Here is a 16,016-nt window from a genome sequence, read left to right on the forward strand (position 1 = left end):
GCAGATGGCTGTGTGGTGTTTAGCTGTCTGCTGAGTTAAACCGCAACACGTGCTTTAGAAGAAAAGTGTAAGAATGAACCCATAGTAGGTAATGAATATTCTTTCTAGTTCCATCCTTTGTTAGTTCTTCCAGATTTCTTTTTTATCAGTTGTCCTGGTTTCAGCTAGGATAGAGTTAATTTTCCTCCTAGTAGCTGGTAGGGTGCTGTGTTTGGGATTTAGGATGAGAAGAATGTTGATAACACCCTGATGTTTTAATTGTTGCAGAGCAGTGCTTACACCAAGCCAAGGACTTTTCAGCTTCTCGCTCCGTCCTGCCAGCGGGCAGGCTGGGGGTGCAGCAGAAGCTGGGAGGGGACGGACCCAGGACAGCTGACCCAAACTGGCCAAAGGGGTATTCCGTACCATCTGATGTCATGCTGAACAATTAATATGGGGGGGCTGGCCGGGGTGGGGGGACCGGCTGCTCGGGGATAGGCTGGGCATCGGTCAACGGGTGGTGAGTAATTGCATTGTGCATCACTTATTTCGTACACATTATTACTATTAATACTATTATTATTATTATTATTATTGTTATTATTTTTCCTGTCTTAATAAACTGTCTTTATCTCAGCTCACAGGCTTCACTTTCCCGTTTCTCTCCCCCATCCCAGAGAGGGAGGGGGGAGGGTGAGCAAACAGCTGTGTGGTGCTTAGCTGCTGGCCGGGTTAAACCACAACATTAGTAGCATACAAGCTACCGCCCTGCATAAGTTTCAGGATTGGTATTTGAGGAAAATAATTTTCAAGTTAGGACTACATAAGTTATCAAGATTTCAAGGTTTAAAAAAATATTTAAGTATCTTGTCTGTGGTGAGAATGAACATTTGCTTTAGTCCTCATATATCAGGAAGACGCGATATTAATGACAAGAACCTTAGCAATCATCGTTGGTATATACGGCCTTACCTAATTCCATCTTTCTACAATAAATATATATTTTTCATGGGGGAAACGTATTAGATACAACAGTAAAGACTGCACAATTTAATGATTAAAACCAAGCTGAAATTACAGTCTCCTGATAGAATTCCTGTCATTACCTCTTTATTGTAGAATAAAGTATCTGTATGTTTTACTATACATTTAAACCATAGAAGAACTTGTTCTAACACACATGCACACACACAGAAGTTTACATATTAAGAAAAAAGAAATAAAATGTAGGAAAAAACGCAAACTGAGCCACAAACTGCTGGAGGCTGGGGATACACGCTTATCCTGTTGTTCTACTCTCTCCTGTGCATCAATTATCAGCTGCTGTCAAAGGCAGGATACAAGGCTGGGGTGACCCAGTAGAACTGCTCTTACATTCAAAAGCAGATAAAAAGTTGGAGGACAAGCCTTTCCCAGATCTGTAACGTTGGTTATGTTACAGGTATCAAATCAGAAATCAAATTAGTACTTTCCAAAACACCAAATATGAATTTGAATGGGCGATATAAGTTTACTGTAATGGTTCAGAAAAGTATCTTTGATTCCTTCCACTCATTTTCTTCTTTCTTGCCAACAATTCTAAACAGAAAATTCAGGCCGGTCACAATTTCTATTTGCTTTAAACAAATCATATACATTGATCATTTCACATCATGCAACTACCGTTTGCTTTGTGTATCAGGGAAACCTCCTTTCAAAAACTACTCAAAAAAAAAACATTGATCATGCATTTCTTTGAATATTATCGAACTGACAAGCAAGTTAATAGTATTATCACTGATATTAGAAAAACATTTCTGAAAGGGAAGAATGTGGCGTAAGGACCACACGGAGGCCAGGGTTCTTTAAGGATCCATAACTTCTACTTCTTTATTGAGGGCATAGCTTCCACTCCCTATTGAGGACAGGCTCCCTTCTTATACCATTCGCTCTACAGCAGTACTTTTCCACTAACTATTCATTGGTCAACAACTTTGCCTGGCAACCGTGAACACCCAGCAACTTCCATGTCTTAACGGCTGGAGAGACAGCAAGGCGTCTCCTGAATCGCCCTTCTTTGTTCCCTCTAAACTCTTTACATTCCTGATGGCCTCATCATTAAGAGTCCGATGTTATCACCAACCACGGAGCTTGTCGACCCCCATGGCCACACTCCCACAGAAGAATATGATCATATCTAAGAACATTTTCCCAATAAGCATTTTGATTATTCCCTGCATCATTTTCATTTGTTCAAGAACCCAAAACCATAAATGCTATCCAGCTAAATTGGCCTTACTGACAAACTGCAAGCTGTCAGTAATTAGCCACTGTCCCTAGAAAATCCTGTTACATAGTCTGTCACGTAAGAAGCAATAGCCTAGCTCCATTAGCAGATGTAGGATCACCAAGCCTGCTGATAAAGACATGAAAGGCAATTTGGCAAATCGGGAAAAGAGCAAAGTAATAACATCTTCAAATCCAAACATTAATAAAGGTACACACAACTGCAAACGGCAGGTAATTCACAAACAGTACTAACAACAGCAAGAAACCTTTATGCTATGGTGGCCCAGCCCCAGAACTACAACACCACTGGCATAAGCGAAACCTGGTGGGAAGAGGCCTGTGACTGGTGTGTTGTGATGGACATTTACAGGCTCCTCAGAAGGGATAGGCATGGGCAGGCAGCGCCCTATGTAACAGAGGCACTGGACTGTACAGAGCTTGCAATTGGCGAAGACACGGTTAAGAGCCTCTGGGTAGGGACTAAGGGACAAGCAAATAAAGGGGATGTCATTATTGGAGTCTATAGTAGACTACCCAGCCAGGATGACAACACCAATGACTTATTCTTTAGGGAACGAAGAGATACCTCCAGATCAGCTGCTCTTGTCCTTATGGGGGATTTCAACTTGCCAGACCTTAACTGGGGAAAATCACACAGCTGAAACAAACAGACCCAGGAGACTCCTGAAACACATTGATGATTATTTCCTTCGCAAAAAAAGGAAGCAAAAAAACAGCGTGCTCTGCATGATTTGCTCTAACACAAGCATCCTGTTACAGTTAACCATCACAATGATGGCATACTGTGAAGCAAGGGTTAAACATGCCCACACATTTCATTTATTTTAAAATAATGTTTTTAAGGTGCAGAGGATACCCACTTCTCCATATTTTCAAGCCAAATTACGTATCACAAGAGTATCACAGAACCCCCTAGGTTGGAAGAGACCTCGAAGATCACCTTGTCCAACCTCTGACCTAACACTAACAAGTCCTCCACTAAACCATATCAGTAAGCACTAAACGTATTTTGAAGACCTCCAGGGATGGTGACTCAACCACTTCCCTGGGCAGCCCATTCCAATGCCTAACAACCCTTTCCGTAAAGAAGTTCTTCCTAATATCCAACCTAAACCTCCCCTGGCGCAACTTTAGCCCATTCCTCCTTGTCCTGTCACCAGGCACATGGGAGAATAGACCAACCCCCACCTCATTACAGCCTCCTTTAAGGTACCTGTAGAGAGCGATAAGGTCGCCCCTGAGCCTCCTCTTCTCCAGGCTGAACAAGCCCAGCTCCCTCAGTCGCTCCTCGTAAGACTTGTTCTCCAGACCCCTCACCAGCTTCGTTCCCTTTCTCTGGACTCTCTCGAGCACCTCCATGTCCTTCTTGTAGCGAGGGGCCCAAAACTGAACACAGTACTCGAGGTGCGGCCTCACCAGAGCCGAATACAGGGGGACAATCACTTCCCTAGACCTGCTGGCCACACTGCTTCTGATACAAGCCAGGATGCTGTTGGCCTTCTTGGCCACCTGAGCACACTGCTGGCTCATATTCAGCCGACTATCAACCAGTACTCCCAGGTCCTTTTCTGCCAGGCAGCTTTCCAACCACTCATCTCCCAGCCTGTAGCTCTGCTTGGGGTTGTTGCGCCCCAAGTGCAGGACCCGGCACTTGGCCTTGTTGAACTTCATACAGTTGGCCTCAGCCCATCAGTCCAGCCTATTCAGATCCTCCTGCAGAGCCTTCTTACCCTCGAGCAGATTGACATATGCACCTAACTTGGTGTCGTCTGCAAACTTACTGAGGGTGCACTCGCTCCCCTCATCCAGATCATCGATAAAGATATTGAAGAGAACTGGCCCTAATATTGAGCCCTGGGGGACTCCACTAATGACCGGCCTCCAACTGGATTTAATTCCATTCACTATGACTCTTTGGGCCCGGCTACCCACCCAGTTTCTAACTCAACGAAGCATGCAAAGAAGTCTCTGTTACAGTCTTGCCATTAGTATGGAAGACTGCTTTTGAGCCACCAAGAAAGCATACACCAGCTAGCATCTCTGCATCTTCCTTACTGTCTTGTTGCAAAGACTCCAAAAGCTTTCCCACACACACAACTACTTGAGCTCTCATCATTAGACAGATGTGCAGCATTCCTCCCTGCTGCTGCTTTACTGATGAAGGAAGTTGGAAATAGAGAAGAGATTTGGTCACCAAATCTCAACCTGAATTTGAAAACAAAATTCATCCAAGCCTTCTTTGACTATCCCTCTAACAACCCTTGAAAATTCCCAAGATTTTGTGGGCTGTAAACTGCCAATAGCTTTCTGAAACATTTGCCCTACATGCAATGCATTTTGATTTACCATGTAGAATCAAATACAACACAGTTTAAAATTATGTAAGCACAATAAGAAAAGCAATACAGCTCAGATTTTGTGAAGTTTATCAGAACTTGTGTGTCTTATTTTTACCTGTGTTAGAAGGAAATGATGTAAAAAGAAGGAAAAAAGGAACATTGTATTTTTTTTTCAGATAACACTGCCAATTTGTGAAACTCAGTCTTGAGGAGAAAAAAGCTAATTCTCAGCTGTTTTATTCATATTTATCTCCTGTTGTAACTAAGAGATTCAACACTTGCAGGACAGAGAGAATTGGCTGTACAAGAAAAGCTGCTAAATCAAAGTATCTTGTAATGCATGTTGAATTATTTGAAATGTACCTATCCCCAACATTGATACTTTATTATAAATAAATTTCACAGATTCCGTGAAATGTATTTATAATAAATGAAAGTATCAATGTTGGGGATAGGTACATTTCAATTAATTCAACAATGTCAAAAAGCAAAGACTGTTACCCTCAAAAATGAAGAAACTGAGACATAGGTACGAACAGCACTTGGCCTCATCCATGGTCAGCAGTTCTATTTGCATCCTTGTATCTCTCAAACAGTTCAGTAAATAAATGAACTTAGGAAAGTTTCCAGTAGCCACTTCTACATAAGCTTCTACAGTTCAGCTTGGAATCCCTGCAAAATAGTCAGAAACTAAGATGAATTATGCTAAAAGCACATAATGCTTGCAGCACAGTTATACACACAACCAGGACTAGACTCTAAGCAAGAATTCCTACCAAATGTGATAATCTGGTCAATCGCTCCAATTGTCCTCTCCGGCCTTTAGAAGTTATGATCTTGATTTCAGTAGTCTAATTAAACCAGTCTGCCTCACCTCCTATTGCTAATTCCTTCCATATGACTGCAATGGGAGTTGCACTGGTGGTTAATGTCCTCTTTTTCCTCTTCTGTTCTATTCTGAGCAGGTAACGTAACAAAAGGCCAAAATCTGAGTACTATGAATCCCAATTAATAATTTTTAACCAACAGAAGATACAATACATAGCCTTAAATAGTCAAAAGCAACCAGTAACCTGTATCTTCCCTTTTTTTTCTTACTGTACCAACATTATGCCCAACCTTGTTTGTGCTGGAGACAATTTTTCAAGCTCATCATATTTACAGCAAACTGATTTCTTAGGAAAAAAGAAAATTGTTGTCCCAAAATAAGATTTATCAGAATTGTCTTAAAATATGGGGTACAGCCTGGGCTGAGTAGCCCAAAGGTTTCAAAAACAAACAAAAAACAGAAACAACAAAACACAAACTTTACATTAATACCTTTAACCAAGCTAATCTTGTACATAGAGAGTTCTCACACACACTGCACCATAATATAAAATACCCTTCATAAACATTATTACATCATTTTGAAAACGCAGGACACTAAAATGCTCTTAAGAGTAAAATCGTACTATACCAGGCATGGTAAAAATACATAAGAGAACAGCAAGGTGTGTTCTGGGAAAACATGGGCAACCCTCAAACTACAGCAGCAGAGAAGAAAAAAAAAAAGGCAGAGAAAGGTAGATCAACTCTACATGCCACAAGACATGCCCAGAGTCTTTACCGCACAAAAAGACAGGAAGAAGTAGGACCAAAAGCAGTACAAAGAAAGCTAGCATTCTCCCTACACCTATGATTACTTCTGAAATACTTAATAATGGCACAATCAAAAGTCAGACTTGTATGCTAAATCATTTATGTCAAGTCAACTGCTTAAAACAAGGCAATAATAATCTAATTTCACATATTCATAACAGAGACCATTGCAACTAGAAGCATATGGCTGAGGCACTGTTTATGTTAAGTTGACAGAGAAAGCGAAAAAAACAATAGAATATTCTTTTAAATTACTGAAAATATGAGCCTTGAAGAAAACTACACGATCAGGTCAACACAGTGAATTAAAACTGTATTAATTTAAAATATTTCAACTAAACACTTATGTAACTATTCTAACAGTTGGAAAAAATAAACATCATGTGTTCAGTGGGGAAATCAAGTTATCAACTAGCTTAGCTAATGGTGTGCTGAGACATTTTCATTTTTTAACTTGATTGTAAAGATAAAATTAACACCTACCATGGATACCTATACGATCACTGATCAGTCAGCTGTAGTTTCTCCAACAGAAAAAAAAAAACATCTTTGACAAAGGGTGCACAACTAAATGCAGAGCTGTCCCTTACTCAACTGCAACCATCACAGTCACCTTTTTTTTTTTTTTAACAGGGCTATACACACAATGCAAAATGCCTGTGTTTTTTTTTCACAGAATCACAGAATTGTAGGGGTTGGAAGGGACATCGAAAGATCATCGGGTCCAACCCCCCTGCCAAAGCAGGTTCCTTAGAGCAGGCTGCTCAGGTAGGCGTCCAGACGGGCCTTGAATATCTCCAGAGAAGGAGACTCCACAACCTCCCTGGGCAGCCTGTTCCAGTGCTCCGTCACCCTCACTGTGAAGAAGTTCTTTCGCATGTTGGTTCGGAACTTCCTGTGCTCCATCTTATGGCCATTACCCCTTGTCCTGTCCCCACAAACCACTGAAAAGAGGTTGGCCAAATCCCTCTGTCTCCCACACCTCAGGTATTTATACACATTGATGAGATCCCCTCTCAGTCTTCTTTTCTCCAGGCTGAACAGACCCAGGTCTCTCAGCCTTTCCTCATAGGGAAGATGCTCCAGGCCCCATGTCATCTTTGTGGCCCTCTGCTGGACACTTTCCAGGAGATCCCTGTCTTTTTTGTACCGGGGAGCCCAGAACTGGACACAGTACTCCAGGTGAGGCCTGACCAGGGCAGAGTAGAGGGGGAGGATCACCTCCCTTGACCTGCTGGCCACGCTCCTTTTAATGCATGCCAGGATCCCATTGTCCCTCTTGGCCACCAGGGCACACTGCTGGCTCATGGTCAACCTGTCGTCCACCAGGACCCCCAGGTCCTTCTCCTCAGAGCTCCTCTCCAGCAGGTCATCCCCCAGCCTGTACTGATACATCCGGTTGTTCCTTCCCAGGTGCAGGACTCTACACCTCTTCGGTTTCTTTCTGCCCATCTCTCCAGCCTGTCCAGGTCTCGCTGAATGGCAGCACAGCCTTCTGGCGTGTCAGCCACTCCTCCCAGCTTTGTGTCATCGGCGTACTTGCTGAGGGCGGACACTATTCCCTCATGAAGGTCGTCGATGAAGATGTTGAACAAGACCGGACCCAGCACCGACCCCTGGGGAACGCCGCTAGTCACAGGTCTCCAGCCGGACTCTGCGCCGCCGATCACCACCCTCTGAGCTCGGCCAGTCAGCCAGTTCTCAACCCACCTTACTGTCCACTCCTCTATCCCACACTTTCTCAGCTTTGCTATCAGGATGTCATGGGAGACAGTATCAAAAGCCTTGCTAAAGTCAAGGTAGATGACATCCACTGCTCTCCCCCCATCTACCCAGCTGGTGATGCCATCATAGAAGGCAACGAGGTTGGTCGAGCACAACTTCCCCTTGGTGAATCCATGCTGACTACTCCTCATAACATTCTTCTCTTCCAATTGCTTGGAGATGGCATCCAGAACGAGCTGTTCCAACACCTTGCCAGGAACAGAGGTGAGACTGACTGGCCTGTAGTTTCCCGGATCCTCCTTTTTGCTCTTCTTGAAGACCGGAGTGACATTGGCTATCCTCCAGTCTTCAGGCACTTCTCCTGTTCTCCAAGACCTTTCAAAGATGATAGAGGGCGGTTCAGCGATCACCTCTGCCAACTCCCTTAGCACACATGGATGCATCCCATCGGGACCCATGGATTTGTGTGCGTTGAGCCCACTCAGACGCTCCCAAACTACTCTCTCATCAAACAGGGGGGAGCCCTCCATTTCCCAGACCTTTTCTCCTCCCTCCAGGGTCGAGGAGTCCCGGGGGGGAGTCCCTGAAGCAAAGACTGAAGCAAAGAAAGCATTCAGTATCTCCACCTTCCCGGCATCTCCCGTTACCAGGACAACCCCTCATTCAGCAAGGGACCCACATTATCCCTAGTCTTCCTTTTACTGTTTACATACTTAAAAAAACCCTTCTTACTATCTTTTATCTCTTTTGCAAGCCTCATCTCTAGGTGGGCTTTAGCCTTCCTCATCGCATCCCTGAAGGCCCTGACAACACTTCTATACTCCTCCCAAGAGGACAGGCCCTTTTTCCACATTTCATAGACCTTCCTCTTCCTTTTGATCTTGTCGATGAGCTCCTTGCTCATCCACGCAGGTTTCCTGCCCCCCTTCCCCAATGTCCTACTCTTAGGGATGCACCGATCCTGAGCTTGGAAGAAGTGCTGTTTACATGTAGCCCAGCTCTCACAAGCACTCTTGCCTTCTAGCAACTTAGCCCAGGAGATACCCCCAAGCAGGTTCCGGAAGAGGTCGAAGTTGGCTCTCCGAAAGTCCAGGGTAGCAATCTTGCTTTTAGCCTTACTTCTTCCACCAAGTTCCGTCTTGAACTCCACCATCTCATGGTCGCTGCATCCCAAGCTGCCCCCAACCTTCACATCCCTAACAAGCCCATCCCTGTTGGTAAGGACAAGGTCCAGAAGCACCCCCCGCCTCATCGGCTCCTCCACCATCTGCGTCAGGAAATTGTCTTCAACACATTGTAGGAATCTTTTGGACTGCGCGTGCCTGGCCGAGTTGCTTACCCAACAGATGTCTGGATAATTGAAGTCCCCCATGAGAACCAGCGCCCAGGATCGTGAGGCTACTACCAGCTGCTTGTAGAAGGCCTCATCGACCTCCTCCTCCTGATCTGGTGACCTGTAGTACAGCCCCACAACAGTGTCCCCCATACCAGCCCACCCCTTAATTCTCACCCACAAGCTCTCCACTTGTCCTTCACCCTCCCCCAGGTGGAGCCGGGTACACTCTAATTGCTCCCTCACATAAAGGGCAACCCCACCCCCTCACTTCCCCAGCCTGTCTTTCCTAGAAAGGACATAGCCCTCCATGACAGTGTTCCAGTTATGCGAGCTGTCCCACCACGTCTCTGTGATCGCAACGAGATAGTGGCCCTGCGACTGAACACAGATCTCAAGCTCATCCTGTGTGTTTCCCATGCTCCGCGCATTGGTATACAGGCACTTGAGGGAAGCAGCAGGCGCAGTTACCCCTGGAGGGATGCAAGAAAAAGATTCCAGATGGGGTATCGGGATCATTACCTTCTCTGAGGAGCCCTCAGACAATCCTGTGGGACAACTCAGAGGTTTTTCCCTATCATCTTCAACAGTGACAGCAGTGACAACTTCCCCCAGCCCTTCTCTGTCACTTTTAGCTCCCCTCCCTTTCCCCGTCAAACCTAGTTTAAAGCCCTGGTAATCAGCCCAGAGAGCTTGCTCCCCGACACACTTGTGCCCCACTTGCTGAGTTGGAGTCGGTCAGCAGCCCACATACCTGGCTTCTCAAAGGACTGCCCAAGATCGAAATACCCAAAGCCCTGGTCCAGACACCACCCCCTCAGCCAGTCGTTCACCTGTCCCATTCTCCTCCTCCTTTCTGGGTCCTGGTCACCCAGTGGGAGGACAATTGCAAAGTAATCTTAATACAACGACTATGCATCTTAATTGAGAGCCTTTTTTATAAGATGATACAAATGAGGTAATTACACTGCTACCACTACAGGTAGCATGGGATCAGTAGATGGCTTAAAACACCTCATGCCAAAAAAAAAAAAAAAAAAAAAAAAAAAAAAAACTAGTATCATCATGACAGTTGCCTTTTGAATTCTCAGTAAAAGATTTCAAACAGACAACATCTAAAAATCACCACTCCAGCATTTAAACTTTGCCCACTGTTCTTTCACATCGAATAATTCAATTACACAATGTGAAAAAGTTACTGAATATATTCATTAAAATCCTGATTCTGTAAATTTCATACACAGATAACACTACTTACAGTAGTAAATGTCACACGTTTGAACTGTTAAGGCCTTTATCCTGCATTTCATTGACAAAAGTTTCACTTGTTTTTATTTTCAAGACAGTTTTAATTTATTTTCAAGCAATCATATCTGTTTGGAGATGGGGTGAGATGGAGAAGACATAAGAGGTTGTTGCTTTAAATTGAAAAAACTCTGAGCTTCTCCTAAGAACTAAAGTACGTTTGTAAATAAGATATGCATACAGGTACGTAGGACCAGGGATGTATGCGGGACCAGACGTGACTGCAGCGGCGCTCCTCAGAGGCATTCGGCCCAACCCACCACGGCGCGGTCCGGACAGCCCCGTCCGCGGACCGACCGCCAGTGAACAACGACCTAAAACCAGCCCAAGACGCGACCGAGGCGCCCCCCGCTCCAGCCCCGCTCGATGTTGCGGGGCCCCAGGGGTGCCCGCGCTGCCCCGCTCGCTCCTCAGGCAGCGGGAGCTGGGGAAAGGCTTCCACCTACGGGCAAGCCTGTTCACAAGAGGCTGCCGAGCAGCCTACCGACCCCGAGCATCCAGAGCCCCCAGGCCCTTCTCTCCCCAACCCGCTCCCCAAGCCCCTCGGCCCAGTAGTGTCAGGCCCCCACAACCAGCACCAGGCCGCTGGCCACCGACGGTTCCCCCTCGGCTTGCACGCAGTGAGGTGGCAGGCAGCGACCCCCGCCCCACCGCCCCATACCTCGGTTGAGATCGAGGGGGACGTTCTCCTCACCGCTGTCGTTCCGACCTGCAGGAACGGGGGACAGAAACAGAGAGCGCGTTAGGCTGGCGGCGGGGGGAGAACGAGGGAGCGGAGGGGACGGTTTGGTACTGACAGGAAACGGGGGCCGCTAGGGGAAGGAAGGGGAAGCCGGCACCAAGGCAGAGGGAGCCTACCCTACCCAGCCTTCCCAGGCCCCTTACCTCGAATAGGAAGGTGCCTCAAAGAGCATGAGTGGACACTCACCGCCATGTTTATGGCCCCACAGTCACAACACCGGAAACCTCGCCCGCTCTCGCGAGAAGCCTGCGGAATCGCTGCCGCAGCCAGCACCCCCCTCCCCACTCCATCCGGCCTTTCCTCCCTCCCTCCGCCTCGCCAGCAGGAGGAGCACAGTGGCGGCGGAAGCGAGATGAGGTGGAGTCGAGAGGCCACTGCCTCGCCGAGGGGGATCCAGTCTGCCCCAGAGGGGCCTTGTCCCCTCTCTCGTGGCGGTCCTGGGGCCGTGGATGTGTGAGCGCTATACTTCCTCAGTCAGCCCCAGTTGTCCGATAAAAAAGTTCGGGTTCGTTACCTGGTGTGCAATAAACCCATCCACGCACTAGGTCGAGATATTGTTTATTTCAGAGTTGTGCAAGTCTGGGTACCAGGTGGTTTCCCACAAAGCTGATATAACTAAGGATTTTCCACACCACTCTTTATACAGTCCCTTATTAATACATGTTTGTACAATCCCCTCGCCTCTGATTGGTTAAATAATTATCACACTGCTGACATGACAGAATCATTCTGTGCATCCTCAGAGAGGAAGGGTCCCTTGTTGGGCCAGAGTCTCACAGCCTAGAGCTGTGATTTTTACTACTGTAATAAGGATAGTACATATTAGAATACTCATAATTTTGGTTTTTCAGCCAACTATTCACATTACGTTGATTGGTGATATATTCAAGGAAATACCTCGGGATTGTCAATATGTCAAGAATGTCAATATAAGGGTCTTCCTGATTAGCAGTTCCTCACTTAATCATCCTTTAGAAACATCTCCAAGGCCTGGGGCACCTTGCTGTGGGAACAAAAATGTTGTTTTTGCACAGTTACATTGTTTAAAGGGAAGGAATGTGGTATTGAGATTATGCTTGCAGTGATAAGAAAGCTTAACAGATGACCTTGTAAAATGCAGACAACCAGACTCCTTAGAGCAATTAGGAGAAAATCACACTGTCAAGTCAAATCAGATAAGTGAAGAAACATTACCATTTCAAACAGTAAAAAAGTCAAAAGAAATTTGAAATTTAACAGGCCAGCAACTGAAAGCCATGTATTATCTGTGAAGCACCGGATAGATTGTGAACCTGGATTACCCAGTCACTGGGGAAACAGGGGAGGGTCCCGGTCGTTGAGAAAAAAAAAGTATATAAACTGTGTTATGGAACTAGTAGGTGTGCTCCTGCTCGAGGGATACCTGCCATTGCAATCGCAAATAAAAATGCTACTTCACTGAGATCCTCGCCTGAGCCTGAGTTATTGGCTACGGAGTGTTTCTCACAATTTGGGGGCTCGTCCGGGATCCAGTCACCTACCGGGGAGCCCCACCGCCGCAGCAGCAGGAAGGCATGCCCCGCTGATTTCAGCGGTCCTGTGCATCGATGGTGGCGGTTCTGCGGAGAGCTGACAGAGGGCCCGAGACTGATTAAAGAGGCAGGATCCATGAAGTAGTGGGGAAGGGAAGAAGGTAGGCATTCCGGGGTTAAGAACTGATCCGGTAACTCTGTGCACAGACCAAGGTAATGTAAGGAATGGTCCAGCAATTCGTGCCACTAAGGGATTTGAAGGGTTAACATTGAGGCCTGGGTTTAGGTGATAAGAGAACAAAGGGATTTCATTAGAGAAAAACTGCTGACTCTGCACGGGATGTGCAGTAGTTTCTGACATCCGGCCAAGAGACCACCAGATAAGGAGGAAGAATATGAGCCTCCCTGTCCGAGCGGCCCCCGAGAGACTACCAGAGACTGATAAGCAGGCGCCCCTGGGAGGACTTCGGATTCGGGAAACCAATTATAATAACCCTGCCTCTTTCAGAAGTAGTAATAAATATGTATTAGCCTAGGAGTATAAAAAATTAGGCGCCTTACGTAACGGGTGTGCGTCTTGGTGGAGCAGAGACTCCCGGCGCACCCAGCGCTGTTTGCTTGCCTCTATTCGTTTAATAAATTGTAAACTTTGATTGCAGTCCTATTTGGGACTCAGTCATTTATAACAATTGGGGGCTCGTCCGGGATGGTCTTGGTTCCTGAATTCTGACTTGATCTAGGAGGGGCGCCCCCACCATTTGGTGGCTCCTGTTCGAGTCGGGTCGGGACTAATGCCATCTTGAACCTGAATAAGGGCAAGCAAAGATTTAGATTTTTTATGAGCTCCCTTTGCCGGCTGCAGCACTATATTTTGCCCGTAATTCTGCGCGCGAAGATCCGAACGAAGACGACGGAGTCGTAAGTATTTAAGGCATATACCGTTCAGTTGGGTGGGATTCGGTTGCCTATGTTTGTGTGAGAGTGTGACTGAGACGGAACGTAGTTCCGAAGCGATTGTGGAGGTCTTCTAACCGCGGTTCCAATCTCCCGCGAGGGACTTGGCCGGTGAAGGACCGAAGTGATTCCTATAGGATTCGTGGGTGGGTGATAGGTCCTAAACCCCCTGCAAGACACTCTCACTAAGGCAACCAAGGGCTGTAGGAATTGCCACAGTAAAATTCCTAGATGGGTCAGACAAAATCGTGACCCGGGACCAGAGAAAAGGGAGCAAATTACCAGACATACCACCAGAAAGTCCATTAGGGATAATGATTAGAAACTGGAATGATAGGGGCCCCAGAAAAGGAAAAAGTAAATTAAAAATGATCCAGTATTGTATGATAGAATGGCTGAAGGAGCCTTTAAGACCACATGTCTTTTGGCCCGTTTTTGAATCCTTTGAAGACTGGGTTTGCCAGGCCTTAAATATACATGTTAATTCAAAGGAACCTTTTTAGCCAGGAGGAAAGTGATTATGCAGGATTATGGATCAGGACTTCACGTCCTTTTCCAGACTCAATATTTACACTAAAAGCAGACGAGAAGTTTGAAGAAGAAGAAAAAAGAAAAAAAAAAAAAAAAAGAAAAGAAAAAGATGATGAATGGGAGTCATTGGATAACCTACCACCTCTATATCCTAACAATCCACCCCCGGTGGTGCATCTTGTAATCCTATTTTGTTCTTAAATATTTTGAGTGTGTCAAGGAGGAAGGTGGGAGCATTATCTAAGTAACAGTTTAGAAGTTTCGGTATATTTGAGGTGGTGTTTGGTCAGTTTCCCAAGTATCGGGGAAGGGGGGCTGACTGATTATCAAAGTCGTAGAAGGGAGAGTCACTTCTTCGGTGGTTCGGGCCTGAGCCCTGGGAATTTGGTAAGAAGGGGGAGAGCGAATTTATTTAGGCCTCAATACCTTTTTAAACCCCCATCTTGACGGATACACAGGAGTGATTCCTTGTTTTGTGTGAGCTTACTAACAAAGTGCATGAGAAAAATTAGCATTCGGCTTGAAATTCGGTCTTGTTGAAATGTAAATTTTGTGACAAAGGTGGTATTGTTTGTCTAGAAGACGGAGGGCTGAGTGCTTCTGGTGTTTTTCCGAAGTCCTGTGGATTTATGATTGGAACGGGGCTCATTAATAATCTGAAATAGTGAAGTTTGTATGTGGAAAGAAGAGTTTAATCCCAGAGAATTGAGACATTTGGGAAGAAGATTAGGAAAAGATAGTAAAAACCTGCAATAAAAAGGTTTGCGTGGAAATTGAAACAAGGGACAGTAACTAATATAAATAAATAAAAGGGAATGGGAAATCAAGGAAATGGGTAATATCCAAAACAAAGACGTTTTAAAGAAAGCCTCCTTGGGTGCATATTGGCACATTGGAAGGATATTGTTAGAAATGGGGGCACAGAAAGCAAGAGGACTTTCACTAAGTATTGCAATCAATGGTGGCCACTATATAAACTAAATGGCCACTTTATGGGTCAATCGACTATAACAGTGTCTTGCAATTAATGTTGTTTTTGAGGAGAGAAGGGAAATAGGATGAAATGTTGTATACTGATACTTTGTTTCAGCATCGTGGAGGGAAAAGGTATGGAATTAAGTTGGCCCCTGACTGAGCCTTTGGTGTTGGCATTAGAAAAGTACAGGCTGGAGGAAGATAAAGCAAGTGTTAAAAGGGTTGTTGAAGGTGTTAAAGGTTGCGTGGCATGTAGTATTTAACAGAGCTGTTTGAAGCTGAATGAGCAGGGAAAGAGGATGTAGGAATGCTAATAGTTCTGCCTCCACCCGAGGCTGAGATCTCTAAATCGCGGGTGTGAGCCCTCTGGGGCAGAGGGACCGTGATGGGTCCGAGAGAGTTGTCGTGGAAACAGAAAAGCAGCTAACTCTTAAAACAACCTGAGTTCATGTGTGAGCTCAGATTGCCAGTGGGACCGCTCAGGGAACTGTCAACGATTGCATTCCCCTGACCGACCCCCCCACTGAGACCCTAATCACCCCGGAAATTATGTAAATACCAAAATCTGGTTAAATTGGGAATTGAGAATCTGTTCCAACAAGGTCCAAAAGAAACCCCTATGGAATTTTTGAATTTTTGGACCAACTTTGAAATGCAATGAAAAAAAAATGGACCTGGCTTAAAAAAAAAAA

General features: G+C 45.6%; 1 long non-coding RNA gene across 1 annotated transcript; it reads left to right on the forward strand.

Annotated features, from left to right (window-relative positions):
• Positions 1-2,585: 2,585 nt before the first annotated feature.
• On the forward strand, positions 2,586-15,769 carry LOC121063005. Its single transcript, XR_005815780.1, has 3 exons — positions 2,586-2,597; positions 6,326-6,333; positions 14,911-15,769. It is a non-coding gene; the product is annotated as an uncharacterized LOC121063005 (long non-coding RNA).
• The last annotated feature ends 247 nt before the right edge of the window (positions 15,770-16,016 follow it).

Source organism: Cygnus olor, assembly GCF_009769625.2.
Source record: "Cygnus olor isolate bCygOlo1 chromosome W unlocalized genomic scaffold, bCygOlo1.pri.v2 SUPER_W6, whole genome shotgun sequence".
In the NCBI taxonomy this organism is placed as follows: Eukaryota; Metazoa; Chordata; class Aves; order Anseriformes; family Anatidae; genus Cygnus; species Cygnus olor.